This window comes from Oryctolagus cuniculus, chromosome 8, assembly GCF_051225735.1.
Source record: "Oryctolagus cuniculus isolate XC-2025 breed Fujian yellow rabbit chromosome 8, ASM5122573v1, whole genome shotgun sequence".
NCBI classification, from domain to species: Eukaryota; Metazoa; Chordata; class Mammalia; order Lagomorpha; family Leporidae; genus Oryctolagus; species Oryctolagus cuniculus.
Genome location: NC_142874.1, coordinates 20910519 through 20923405, shown reverse-complemented (window position 1 = coordinate 20923405; position 12887 = coordinate 20910519). Strand labels below are relative to the sequence as shown.

General features: G+C 40.2%; 1 protein-coding gene and 1 pseudogene across 1 annotated transcript in view; one reads left to right on the top strand and one right to left on the bottom strand.

Annotated features, from left to right (window-relative positions):
• The window catches only part of LOC149124891 (tolloid-like protein 1), a 342676-nt gene that overhangs the window by 8605 nt on the left and 321184 nt on the right, over positions 1–12887 (bottom strand). The window lies entirely within an intron of this gene.
• Positions 2772–4865, top strand: LOC149124893 (Na(+)/H(+) exchange regulatory cofactor NHE-RF3 pseudogene; annotated as a pseudogene).

Here is a 12887-nt window from a genome sequence, read left to right as displayed (position 1 = left end):
TGTCAAGTTTCAAATGAATTTTACATTATTAAAAATCAACTCATGGGTCCTGCGCTGTAGCATAGTGGGCAAAGCCTCTGCCTGCAGTGCTGGCATCCCATAAGCACTGGAAGACAGCCCAAGTGCTTGGATTCCTGCACCCATGTTGGAGACCCAGAAGAAACTTCTGGATCCTGGCTTCAGATCGGCACAGCTCCAGCCATCATGGCCCTTTGGGGAGTGAACCAGAGGATGGAAGACCTCTCTCTCTCTCTCTCTCTCTCTCTCTCTCTGGCCCCCTGTCTCTCTGTAACTCCGCCATTCAAATACATATTTAAAATAAATCAACTCATAAATTCTCAGTCCTTGATTTGACCTTTGATACAATGCAATCCTATCCACTTATTAAAATAGTCACTTTACTTCCATCGCCCATGGTCCCTGCTTTTTATTTTGCCCTAATGGCCACTCCTTCTGAGAATCCTGCATTTGTTCTACTTTGTCCCTGCTGATCGAACAGTCCTACCACACAATTGTTGGAACTTTTATCTACACACTGAATTGTAATTAACAATTACATGTTTACATAATTTGGAAGGTAAATTACCTGCACCCTAAATTCTAGATTCCTGTGTCCTGCTGCATAGATACCATAATCTTACTTGTCTCAAAGTGAGTTTCTGTCCAACCCCCGTCATACAACATCCTTGCCTCCCCCAACCAACTAAACAACTAACCACAAAATACACCTGTTCTTATCACTTTCCTACTGTCCCTTTAAATGACAGTATCATCCTTCCAGCTACGCAAGCCAATTTTTTGGAAGCATTATTGACTCTTCCTTGTCCAACCTGTCAGCAAACCCTGCTGGCTTTACAGTAGAAATACTTCTAGCATTTAAGTTCTTTCTGCTAGCTGTAGTACAATCATCCCTGCCTAACCCGTCATCATCTCCCACCTGGAACACTGCAATTTTTCTCCGTGCTTCTGGCCCCCTCCTCATCAGCACAGCCTCAGCAAAGTTCAAGGGTTTTTACCAAGCTTAAATCTAAGTTTGAACTTTATTGTTCCTAGCACACTGATTCTTGCCTAAGTCCTTAGAACTTGATGTTCTGATTCAGACTGGATACCCACGTGACTCTTGCCTTCCACTGCCTTAAGGTCTTCAGTTTCTCAATGCAGCCCTCCCTCTACCTTAATTAACCTGCAGCAGCCTCTGCCTTCACCCCAACATTACACTCTATCCTCCTTTTTAGCTTTTTTTTCTAGAAAACTAACTTCCTGTGCCTTTCATGTCCAGAAACACACATAACACAAAGGATTGTTCAACAACTATTTGCTAAAGAAATGAATTGACTGATACTGCCCCTTCTAGCTTGTAGAGTTCCATTTAGCCATTAAGTAATTTGCACTACTAGTTTTACTATCTCTTCATGTGACATTTTTTGAAACTAATATTGAGTAGAAATCTCACAGACATTATGCACACATTGGCTCATTATTCTTTTTTCATTATGTTATTTTTTGTTTTGTTTCTTTTTTTAACTTTTACTTAATAAACATAAATTTCCAAAGTACAACTTTTGGATTATAGCGGCTCCCCCCCCCCATAACAACCCTCCCAATTATTAAAAATTAGGCCATGTGTATGGTGAAGAAAATAATATTCACAGAGAGGAAGCAACCCAGGTTCCCAAAATTGATAAGGGATACATCAAAAATATAAACCAAAGTCTTATTTCAAAACTTATTTTATGTTCATAATAAAACAAAGCATCTGGTGATTCTTCTCTATATCTTTACTGCAATTACATGTGGGTTAGATTTTGTTATTTTCAGACATTTTACTCAAAACATTATGCCTTCTATTAAATATTTTTTTCTGTTTTATACCATTAGGTTTTTTTTTTTTTTTGATAGGCAGAGTTAGACAGTGAGAGAGAGAGACAGAGAGAAAGGTCTTCCTTCTATTGGTTCATCCCCCAAATGGCCGCTATGGCTGGTGCTGCGCTGATCCGAAGCCGGGAGCCAGGTGCTTCCTCCTGGTCTCCCATGCAGGAGCCCAGGCACTCGGGCCATCCTCCACTGCCTTCCTGGGCCACAGCAGAGAGCTGGACTGGAAGAGGAGCAACCGGGACAGAACTGGTGCCCCAACTGGGACTAGAACCCAGGGTGCCAGCGCTGCAGGTGAAGGACTAGCCTAGTGAGCCAAGGTGCTGGCCACCAGTAGGTTTTAAATCTCTTTTTATTAATGCTATATTTACTAGGGGTGAGCAAGTGAGGGGCTGATTAACTTATTTTAAAAGAGTTATTTTCCATCAAGCCTATTAAAATAACTCATAGTTATACTTAATCTCAGGTAGGAAAAATTAGACGGAATAAATGACATAAAATGTATCAAGAGTTAAACATCTGAAAAATACTTTAAATGATTCATTATCATAGTTATTAAGTAGGGAAGAAAGACTCCAATAAAAGCTCAGAATCACAGTCCCCTCTAATAATAATGTATTTTTTTCTTTTCCAATTTGTACAATGACTGTCATTTTAAATTACAGAAATTACAGAGATGTTTTTCCTGGTAGCTTTTATAGTCATGTGAAATTTAGCTTGATAATAAGTCCTCATGTTTTCAATTTCAGAATATATATTTTCAAGGACATCTGGAGGGTCTTTCATATCAGATAAGTCTGAAGATGGTAGTCATGTAAACCTAATGCTACTTAAGTGATTGTTCCAGCGACAGTGAAGTCAGAATCTGAGAGTCACTAACTTTTCCACTGGAAGTGTTCCATTAGTTTGGAAGTCGGCCAAAACTCTCCTCTCTTAAGAAGGGTGTAAAGGTGTGTGCATTACTGGCTGAAGCCCTGAGGGGTAGGCAATCCAGTGAGTTCCAAGACTAGTGCTCAGCAGCAGAGAGAGTTCCCGAGCGAACAGAGCGGCTCCTCTTCGTTCCAGACGCAGAAATGGCCTCCACCTTCAACCCCTGAGAATGCAAACTGTCCAAAGAAGAAGGGCAAAACTATGGCTTCTTCCTGCAAATCGAGAAAGACACGGAGGGCCACCTGGTCCGGGTGATTGAGAAGGGCAGCCCTGCGGAGAAGGCCGGCCTGCAGGATGGAGACCACGTTCTCAGGATCAACGGGGTCTTCGTGGACAAGGAAGAGCATATGCAGGTGGTGGATCTGGTGAGAAAGAGTGGGAATGCAGTGACTCTACTAGTTCTGGATGGGAATTCCTATGAGAAAGCTGTGAAAAAACAGGTAGATTTGAAAGAGTTGGGTCAGAGTCGGCAGGAGGCGGATTTGCGTGATGAGAACGTGGCCCCTGTGATGAATGGAGAAGTGGAGACCTGGACGCAGCCGCGACTCTGCTACCTGGTGAAGCAGGGGAACAGCTACGGCTTCTCCCTGAAAACCGTGCAAGGTAAAAAGGGCGTGTACATGACTGATATCATCCCTCAAAACGTGGCTATGAAGGCTGGCATCCTGGCTGATGACCACTTGATTGAAGTGAACGGAGAGAATGTAGAAGATGCCAGTCACGAGGAGGTGGTTGAAAAGGTGAAGTCGGGAAACCGTATCATGTTCCTTCTGGTGGACAAAGAAACTGAGAAACGGCACAGCGAGCAGAAGATAGAGTTCAGGAGAGAAGCGGCCAGTTTGAAGCTGCTGCCCCACCAGCCCCGCATTGTGGAGATGAAGAAGGGAAGCAGTGGCTATGGTTTCTATCTGAAGGCAGGCCCGGAACAGAGAGGCCAAATCATCAAGGACATAGATTCTGGAAGTCCAGCAGAGGCGGCTGGCTTGAAGAACAATGACCTGGTAATTGCTGTCAACGGCAAGTCTGTGGAAGCCCTTGATCATGACGGTGTGGTGGAGCTGATTAAAAAGGGTGGAGATCAGACTTCACTGTTGGTGGTGGACAAAGAGGCGGACAGCATGTATAGACTGGCTCATTTTTCTCCATTTCTCTACTATCAAAGTCAAGAACTGCCTAATGGTTCTGTGAAGGAGGTTGCAGATCCTACCCCTGTTCCTCCGGAAGTCTCAAGTCCAGATCCTACAGAGGAAGTAGAAGATCATAAGCCTAAACTCTGCAGGCTGGATAAAGGGGAAAATGGCTATGGCTTTCACTTAAATGCGATCCGGGGCCTGCCAGGCTCATTTGTCAAAGAGGTACAGAAGGGCAGCCCTGCTGACTCGGCTGGGTTGGAGGATGAGGATATCATCATCGAAGTGAATGGGGTGAACGTGCTGGATGAACCCTATGAGAAGGTGGTGGACAGAATCCAAAGCAGTGGGGACAATGTCACACTATTAGTCTGTGGAAAGAAGGCCTACGAATATTTCCAAGCTAAGAAAATCCCTATTGTTTCCTCCATGGCTCTTCCATTGGCTATACCTCCGGATTCTCAAGGAGTGTTGGTGGAATTGGAGTACAACTTGCACGAGGCAAAAGAACGAGCACACAGTACAGCTTCAAATTCTTCTTCCAATTCTGAAGATACCGAGCTGTAATGAGAACAGATTATGGCTTTGGCTGATAGCTGTTTCTGGATATTCAATAAAAATCCTTTAAGGAACGAGCTGCCACCTGTTAGAGAACTCCTCTGGGAACCACTCATCACATTGGATTGTCTTCTGCTCTCATTTGTCTGGGGTGCTGCTATTGCAGATGGCTTATTTATGGGTAACTTAGGAAGAATTATGGCAGGAGCCAGATTCTTTTCATGTGATCTCTTCCCAGCTTCAACTTAACCTCCTTTCTTTGTATGATGATATCTCTGAGTTCCTCGAGCACCAAAGATGATTTGTAAATCTGTGAGAACTGCTAATTAAGGTATCTAAGCAGATAAGTTCAGTAAAATTATGCTTTTGTAACAATGTTGTGGTTACTGGAATAAATACTATTAAAGATGCCTTCCGAGTATGCTTGAAAAAAAAAAAAAAAAGAAGGGTGTAAAATAGATTTGAATCAGTATAGCATTACATCAATTTTCTCTCTCTTGGCAAAACTGTAAAGGCATACACACACAGATTTTAGACTCCTATCAGTAACACAAGCTTTGACTCTTGTCTAGCCAAGATTCAAAATTATTGCTACAAAGCTGCATAAATGTTTCATTGACTCTTTTGAAACAAGAGAGGAGTCTCCTACTACAGAGGAAGCAGGTATTGATCGAGGGTATCTGATTGAGTCTCCCTTCAAGTATTTCACAAGAATGTCTTCCCTGACGCTGGGCCAAGAAGCGTATTAGTCATATTGGGAGTAATCTTTCCACACGTTAGCAGAGTTGAACTCTTTCACTACTAAAATTCTGTTCCTTTCCACTTTCTTATTTTCTCTTTATGCAAGCTGGAAGGATTGCTGGGACTTGTTTAAGCCCAGGAGCCTTGCCTAAGACAGACTGGAACAAGCCAGGCAGAGGGAGGTGAAGGTCAGGTGGGAAAACGGATGACAAACAGCAATCAAAGCCAGGCCTTCTGAGTTGGAGAAAAAGGTTAAGAGAACTGGGATAAGACTTGGGTTGGGAACAACACAAGAGCTCAGTTGGAAAAGAAAAAAGTGTTAAGACCATAACTGGATAAATGACATAGGTGTATTTACTGTGTGTTCCTTGTTTGGGGGCAAGTATCCCTTTTATCCCCCAAATATGAGAGAATAGGAAGATTAATATTTATTGCATGCCCAGTGTATGCTAAGCTTGAAGTAACACACAACTTCAATGACCACATGTCTTAACCATTTAGAACAGTTATAAGGCATACCATACAGCTATGAAGATGGAAGAGCAGGGTGGGGAGGAAGGAGGACAGTATTATTCAGTAAGAATGATTCCAAAACACATCAGTGAGCCAAGACACACAACACACACATACATGAAGAGATGAACATAGAACTTTATAGGTAAAAGGAAAAAAGATGTATTTTTTGTATGTGATTAACATCTTTCTGGAAATATTCAGAGGAGAAAACATTATTTGCTTCCAGGTATGGGAAGTGGATCGCTTGGACAGGCTGGGACATTTCCATTGTTTTCTTTTCCCTGGGACACAACTTATATTTTCCCGTTTTCCCTTCACTCCTTCATCTATTCTGAACTGAAGACAAATCACAAATCACTGGATCCAGTAGGTCTTACATGGCAGTCACCTCATGTTCTCTGCAGAGTGGTCACAGTCCAAACCCCCTTTGCATTACCATGTTCTCTTGGCTCCAGTTACACTGGAATCTCCTGATTTTCTTCCTTTGTGGTTACTTGTTCCCTTCCAGTCTCTTTTGTCGGTTCTTCCTCAATGCCCACCTCTAAAGAGTCGGAATTTCCCAGTGATCTATGCTCTTCGTTATCTCCAGCCTCTCCTGAAGTGTCCTCACATGTTTCAATGCGTTTGAATATCATCCATTATACTGAGCTCTATTTCTAGACCAAACTTTTATGATAATTTTAAAGCCCTCTCATATTTAACAATATAATAGTGTCTTTTGGTAATCTGATATTTGTGTTCTGTCATTCACATGGAAAAATCAGAACACATTTTTACAGTCTCACACAAAAATTAATAAACAGTAACACCCATAGGCAAAAGTAACTGTTTTAGAATTGTCCACATAAACAGTTGTCAGTCAGTTCTGAACTTTACAAATTGTAGAGAATGCTGTCTGGACTTGTCATGCTCACGTTGCAAAATGCCTTCCAGAAGAAATAACAGATTTAGGTCACTAAATGGACAAGGTTAAAACCAATAGAGACGAAAGAGGAAAAACTCAAGTCAGCTTTAGTTTTTGGACATTTTATAAAGAATTCAGTGGCCCTATATTTAGCAGGGCCATATTTGCGTTCATATAATCTATTCCCAGGATCTATGATAGCAGGCAATTATAGACAGACACAGGTAACTGGCAATTTTTTTTTTTTGTAATCTCTTCCCCAAGTTCGTTGCTGAGGTAATTGTACAATGAGTACAAGCAGTGCTCCTGTGAGTAAGGGTAGGGTTGAACAACTGCATAAAATGAACTTATATTCTAATACTGCAATCATTAACTTTCAGGATGCCTTTATTATTTTTTTTTTTTTTGACAGGCAGAGTGGACAGTGAGAGAGAGACAGAGAGAAAGGTCTTCCTTTGCCGTTGGTTCACCCTCCAATGGCTGCCGCGGCCAGCACACCACGCTGATCCGATGGCAGGAGCCAGGTGCTTCTCCTGGTCTCCCATGCAGGTGCAGGACCCAAGCACTTGGGCCATCATCCACTGCACTCCCAGGCCACAGCAGAGAGCTGGCCTGGAAGAGAAGCAACCGGGACAGAATCCGGCGCCCTGACCGGGACTAGAACCCGGGGTGCTGGTGCCGCAGGCGGAGGATTAACCTAGTGAGCTGTGGCGCCAGCTAGGATGCCTTTAATCAATATAAAATTGAATCTATAAGAAGAGTACCATTTAACGGAAGCATGTTGGAAAACAAAGAATTTTAGTGATCACTAATTCCATCCCTACCAGTTTCTGCTTTTTCCTTATGATATATAACAGTACAGAACATTTAAGAAGTTAAAATATACTATATTTTTACAAATAACTCACTTTTAAATGTGTATATTTTCTGTATGTGTAATGGTAGACACATATTTACTGAATTATTGCTACCTAAAAGCCAAGAGTACAGTATGTTTTATTATTAATTTGGATTTCCCACAGTGACCAGCACCATGTTTTACATTCAGTAGGTCCTTATAAATGTACATTGAGCTGAAATTGTTTTTAAGCATTTCTTGAATATCATAAAGCAAGAAAAAAAACAAGACGATGCATCACAGAGATATTTAAAATGTTATTATGGTTTCTACTAGGAAAATTGCAGCAAAAATCTCTTTTAACAATACACCTATAATTTTTCAGACAATGATGTTTAAAAAGAATAATCCCAAATAACTGAAGCAACTGTATTTCTACATGGAAGATGATACTTTTCTAATCTAATAGCACATATGAATTAAATTCATTTTCAATTATTCAAACATATTCATATTTGCTTAATAATTTATTCATATATATATATCTTGCTAACTTCTTACATTAAAAATCAGGGTGTTATGGCTTTCTGTGGTCTATTCAGATATGAGCTAGATGGGTCACTCATATCTGAATCCCTGAATACCACACAAGGTACATGCAGTCCTTTTCTGTATACGCAGATAAAGACTGTTCAAAGCAGTATTTCCATTCATTGCCACATAATGCACCTTATAAATGGGTTACTACAACATTTATTTTATAAAATTAGCCACTTTTTCACCCTCCAATAACACCATTTTCCAACTGTATAAAATATTTCTAAGTGAGAACACGTCCAGTGTTTAATTAGATTAACTATATGGCATGATCCCAATGTAAGTTGTCTCCCTTTGTTTTTACAGCTGAGGAATTTAATCAATTTCAGAACTGGTCAATGAAATTCTAAGAGCATAACACTTTATATTACATTTCTTAAGCAATACTAGGGGTGAGGTATTTGTTGTTTATTGATGTCATCCTTTTAAAGCATTCTAGGTACCAGCATCAACAGAATGGATGAGACTGGATAGCTTTAGCTTCAGCTGAGGGAGTGGCTGATTTTCACAGCAGCAGACAGGGTAGGCAGAAACAATGGGAAGGGTTCATGCCTCCAGTGCACAGGTGGCCTGGATGATATCTAAGGTTTTCCTCGGCTCTAAGTCAACCATTTTATTCTTCCTTTTTGCCTCTTACCAGCAATGCTGTCTTTCCTATGTGACTGACTACAGTTCATGAAACATACATGATAGTAACCTTTTTGAAGTTTCATTAACCAAATTAGCATTTAATCTTTCTAAAAGCTTTGGTTTTTTTTTTAACATGAATTATATATATTTATATTGTCTTTAATGATCATGCTTTTAGTTAACCATGGTCTTTATAACTGAAGTAAGTTTGGTTTGGAAAAACACAGAGAATTGTTATCTAGGAGCCACTTGGCATTCAGCCTGAGGACTAGCTATACAAGAAAGCAAAAGAAAGAGAGAACAAGAGGGAGAGAGGGCGAGAGCAAGAGAGAGAGACAGCCAGCCAGAGAGACAGACATTAGCTTCAGAAAAGGAACCTGCAGCGTATTTTTTTATAATTGACAATTTCCTTGTCCTTTGTATTTCTTAGGTCTTTGAGTCATTTCTGAAGCTGAGAAAAAAAAAGGCATAAATTCCAAACTTTTGTCACAGCATAGGTTTTGGACTGTTTGAACCCAAGAAATTAAGTAATTGCTTCTAATGAGAATTCAACACTGGGACAAACATAGTAGGGAAGGCTTTTCAATAATGCTTGCAAGAAAGAAAAATCAGCTTGCTATAATTTGGATGATCTGGCCAGGTACAGAGGTGATAAGTCAAATCGCCTGCCAGACTCCATTATCTTGAACACATGGAAGTTACAGTGGAGACTTGCTTTTGTGTCAGATCGTTTCAATGAAATGGCATGACACGTTCCAGTCATGTAGTACTTCTCCCTCTAAAGAAAAGCGGCTTGTAGAAAACACATCAATTGTAATAATTTTCCACTTTGTAGAAAACACGAAAGATTCAGTTTTGATCACTATTAGAATTTTCTGAATGGAAAACAAAAAACACCTACAATGACCTCAATCCAGGAAAACCATCCTATACTGCTGTGTTGCTTCTGTATGCTGTATAAATAATGATAATACACCACATTTTCAGGCACTTGGATGAATGCTAGAATTATATAGTTAGATGGAAATGTAGGTAATTTTATTTTCATTTTAAAAATGATAAGGATCAGTTAGCATCATCTATTCTGTGAAGCTAATGAGAAAAGCAGATGTGGTACCTAGATAGCAATCACTTATCTCTCAACCAAAAACTGTCATCTCACTAATACTACAATATCAAAATTTCCACCTTGGCTTAATAAACCCATACCAAAGAAATGGATTAAGGTCAAACTGATACTTTATTTTCTTTCCCTTAGTTCTAAAATTATATTTCCCCCTCGCACTGCATGTAAATGTGCCGAACTCCCAATCATAACATAACCTCCTGGCTACAGAGGAGCACATGTGGCACAGATTCTGCTGGCAACTGGGACCCACCAGCCCTGCACAGTGATTGGCTTAGAAATCTGCTCTATGAGAAATCAAAAATTAATAAATGCTGGTGATGTTGTGGGGAAAAGGTACCCTAATCCACTGTTGGTGGAAATGTAAACTAGTACAGCCATTGTGGAAGACAGCATGGAGATACCTCAGAAAGCTGAAAATAGATCAACCATATGACCCAGCCATCCCACTCCTAGGAACTGACCCAAGTGAAATGAAATCAGCATATGAAAGAGTTATCTGTACCCTCACCTTTACTGCAGCTCAATTCACAATAGTTAAGATCTGGAATCAACTCAGATGTCCATCAACCGATGACTGGATAAATAAAATGTATATATACACAATATGGAATATTACTGAGCTGTCAAAAAAAGAATGAAATTCTGTCTTTCACTACAAAATGGATGGAACTGGAAACCATTATGCTTAGTGAAATAAGCCAGTCTCAAAAAAGACAAATATGTTTTCCCTAATCTGCAGTAACTAATAGGATACAAAAAGATGCAATACAAATAGGGTGAAATTAACATTTTGAGATTTGATTATTGTTTACAGCCTTTGTCTCTACTGTTGAGGAACAGGGGTTTTTTCTTCTTACTATCAGTTGAATTCCTTACTTAGTGGAGGGCTAAGCTTATGATTATAAAATAAACTGAAAGCATGTCATTGTAAAAATTAAAAGAAAGAGTAAGAAAGGAAGGAAGATGGAGGATGGGAGTGTGGATGGGAGGGAGGACAGGGTGGGAAGAACCACCATGCTCCTAAATCTGTAAATATGAAATACTTGAAATTTGTTCACCTTATATAAATAAAAAGAGGAAATGGCTCTATGAGAACTAGGTTCTAACAGTTCCAAGCCATTGTGCATTTACAATCTTACTGCACATGGAAAAAGAATTCATGGATCACATGCTGTCTGTCATCATAGAAGGCTTACGTTTTATGGTCACTGCTAGTAACAGAAGAGGGGAAACTAGGGCAGCCATGGAAGAGGTCCTGATCCCCAACAAGAGACCTAACAATGTATCTGGAAGACATAAAAAGCTGGGAGGCTTTGTTCTGCTGTTTGGACATATAAGTGCCTACAAATCCAGGATAATTGTAATTGCTTCTCACAGATGCACAACGTTCTTACTCCCCAGCACACACGTACACACACATACACACACTCAAACAAGATACTCAATTCTTCAAATTTCTTTGGTTTCACTTTCCAAAGACATTTCTATAAATGACTGTCTCTCCTATTCCCACCACACCACCTGAAACTAACTTCTAACAGAAACTAAACTTTTTCTCCTGCCTCTCACAGCATCTGCAGAGATCACTGGGCAAAGAAACTAATTTCTGTTTTCATTTTTAATTCGTTCATTTATTTGAGAAGCAGAAAGATAGACAAAGATGCATATACATACAGAATGGGAGAGGGAGAGAAGACAGAGGGGAGAAGACACAGAGAGAGAGTGAACGAGCTCCCAGTGCCTCACTCTTCAAACGCCTTCCATAACTCGATCTGGGCCTCCCACATGGATGGGACAGATCCAGCTTCTAAACCATCACCACTGCCTCCCATGATCTGCATTAGCAGGAAGCCGGAGTCAGGAGTTAGAGCTGGAAGTTGAACCCCAGTACTCTAATGTAGGAGGCAGGTAGTTTAACCAGTAGGTGAAACACCGGCTCCAGAAACTCATTTCTTATGCTTCTCTTGACCTGCCCTCCCCATGGTTCAGCCCTTAGCCTTAGGCTAAAATCCACAACCCTGTCCCAACTCACAGAACCCGTGCACTCTGCGTGTTGAGCAGTTTCCAGACTTGGGCAGATTCCAGGCACATGCCAACTTTGTTTCTAAAGCAGGATCTTCCCATTCAGTTTCCTGAGCTGGATCACTATTCCCCGAGATCTGAAAATGACTCACTTCATTTCATCTGAGTAATTGCTCAGATATTATCTATTCTGAGGAAGATCCCTTCACTGTTCTATCACTGTCTCTCGCCTCAGTCAGCTCCATGTTCACCTTGTCATTTGTCACCATCTTCAATTTCACTGTGTATTGTTTTATTTCTTTATTGTCTGCCTTCCACTCTCAAAATGTGAAAGTGACAGGGTGAGGGGCTTTCCTCATCCCTGTAGCACGGTTATCCACCTGCCTGTGTGAGTGACTGGCTTATGGGAGATGTTCAAAATGTCTGTTTGATGATGGATGAATTAGGATTAAATGAATATAGTGGAAACCTCAAGGATGATAAGAACAAGAGTCATTCATGATTAGACAATGAATTTGGCTACACAGAAATTATCAATCCACATAAAAATTTCAAACTAATAAGTTACCTAATTGCAAGTCAGGTGAGGCAAGTCTGTATTTACAGAAAGATTATATAACTTGTCAGAACCTTTTATAACATGCAGTAAGCATAGACCCAAATAAGAGGCAAAGGAATGAAAATGAAATTGTTTTTAAGAGATTTGCCTACAAATAGCAGTAGAATTTCACAGTTTATATTAGAAACAGATGAAAGGATAAAGGAGGATTTAGAGTTTTTGAATGACTGCTTTTTTAAAAAGAATCATATTAGAAAATTGAATTTGTTTATATAAGCTAAGCAAAAAGCTAGCAGACACAGAAAGTCTGTAGATAGTACACAGAATAATCCTTACTACAGTAAGCATTACAGAGACAGGGAAAGATGGGCCTAGCGTCTGGAACGCACATTGAGGGGGAGAATAATGAAGACTGTTGCTGATAACAAGAACAGCAATAATAAAAGACACTGTTTGAAGTG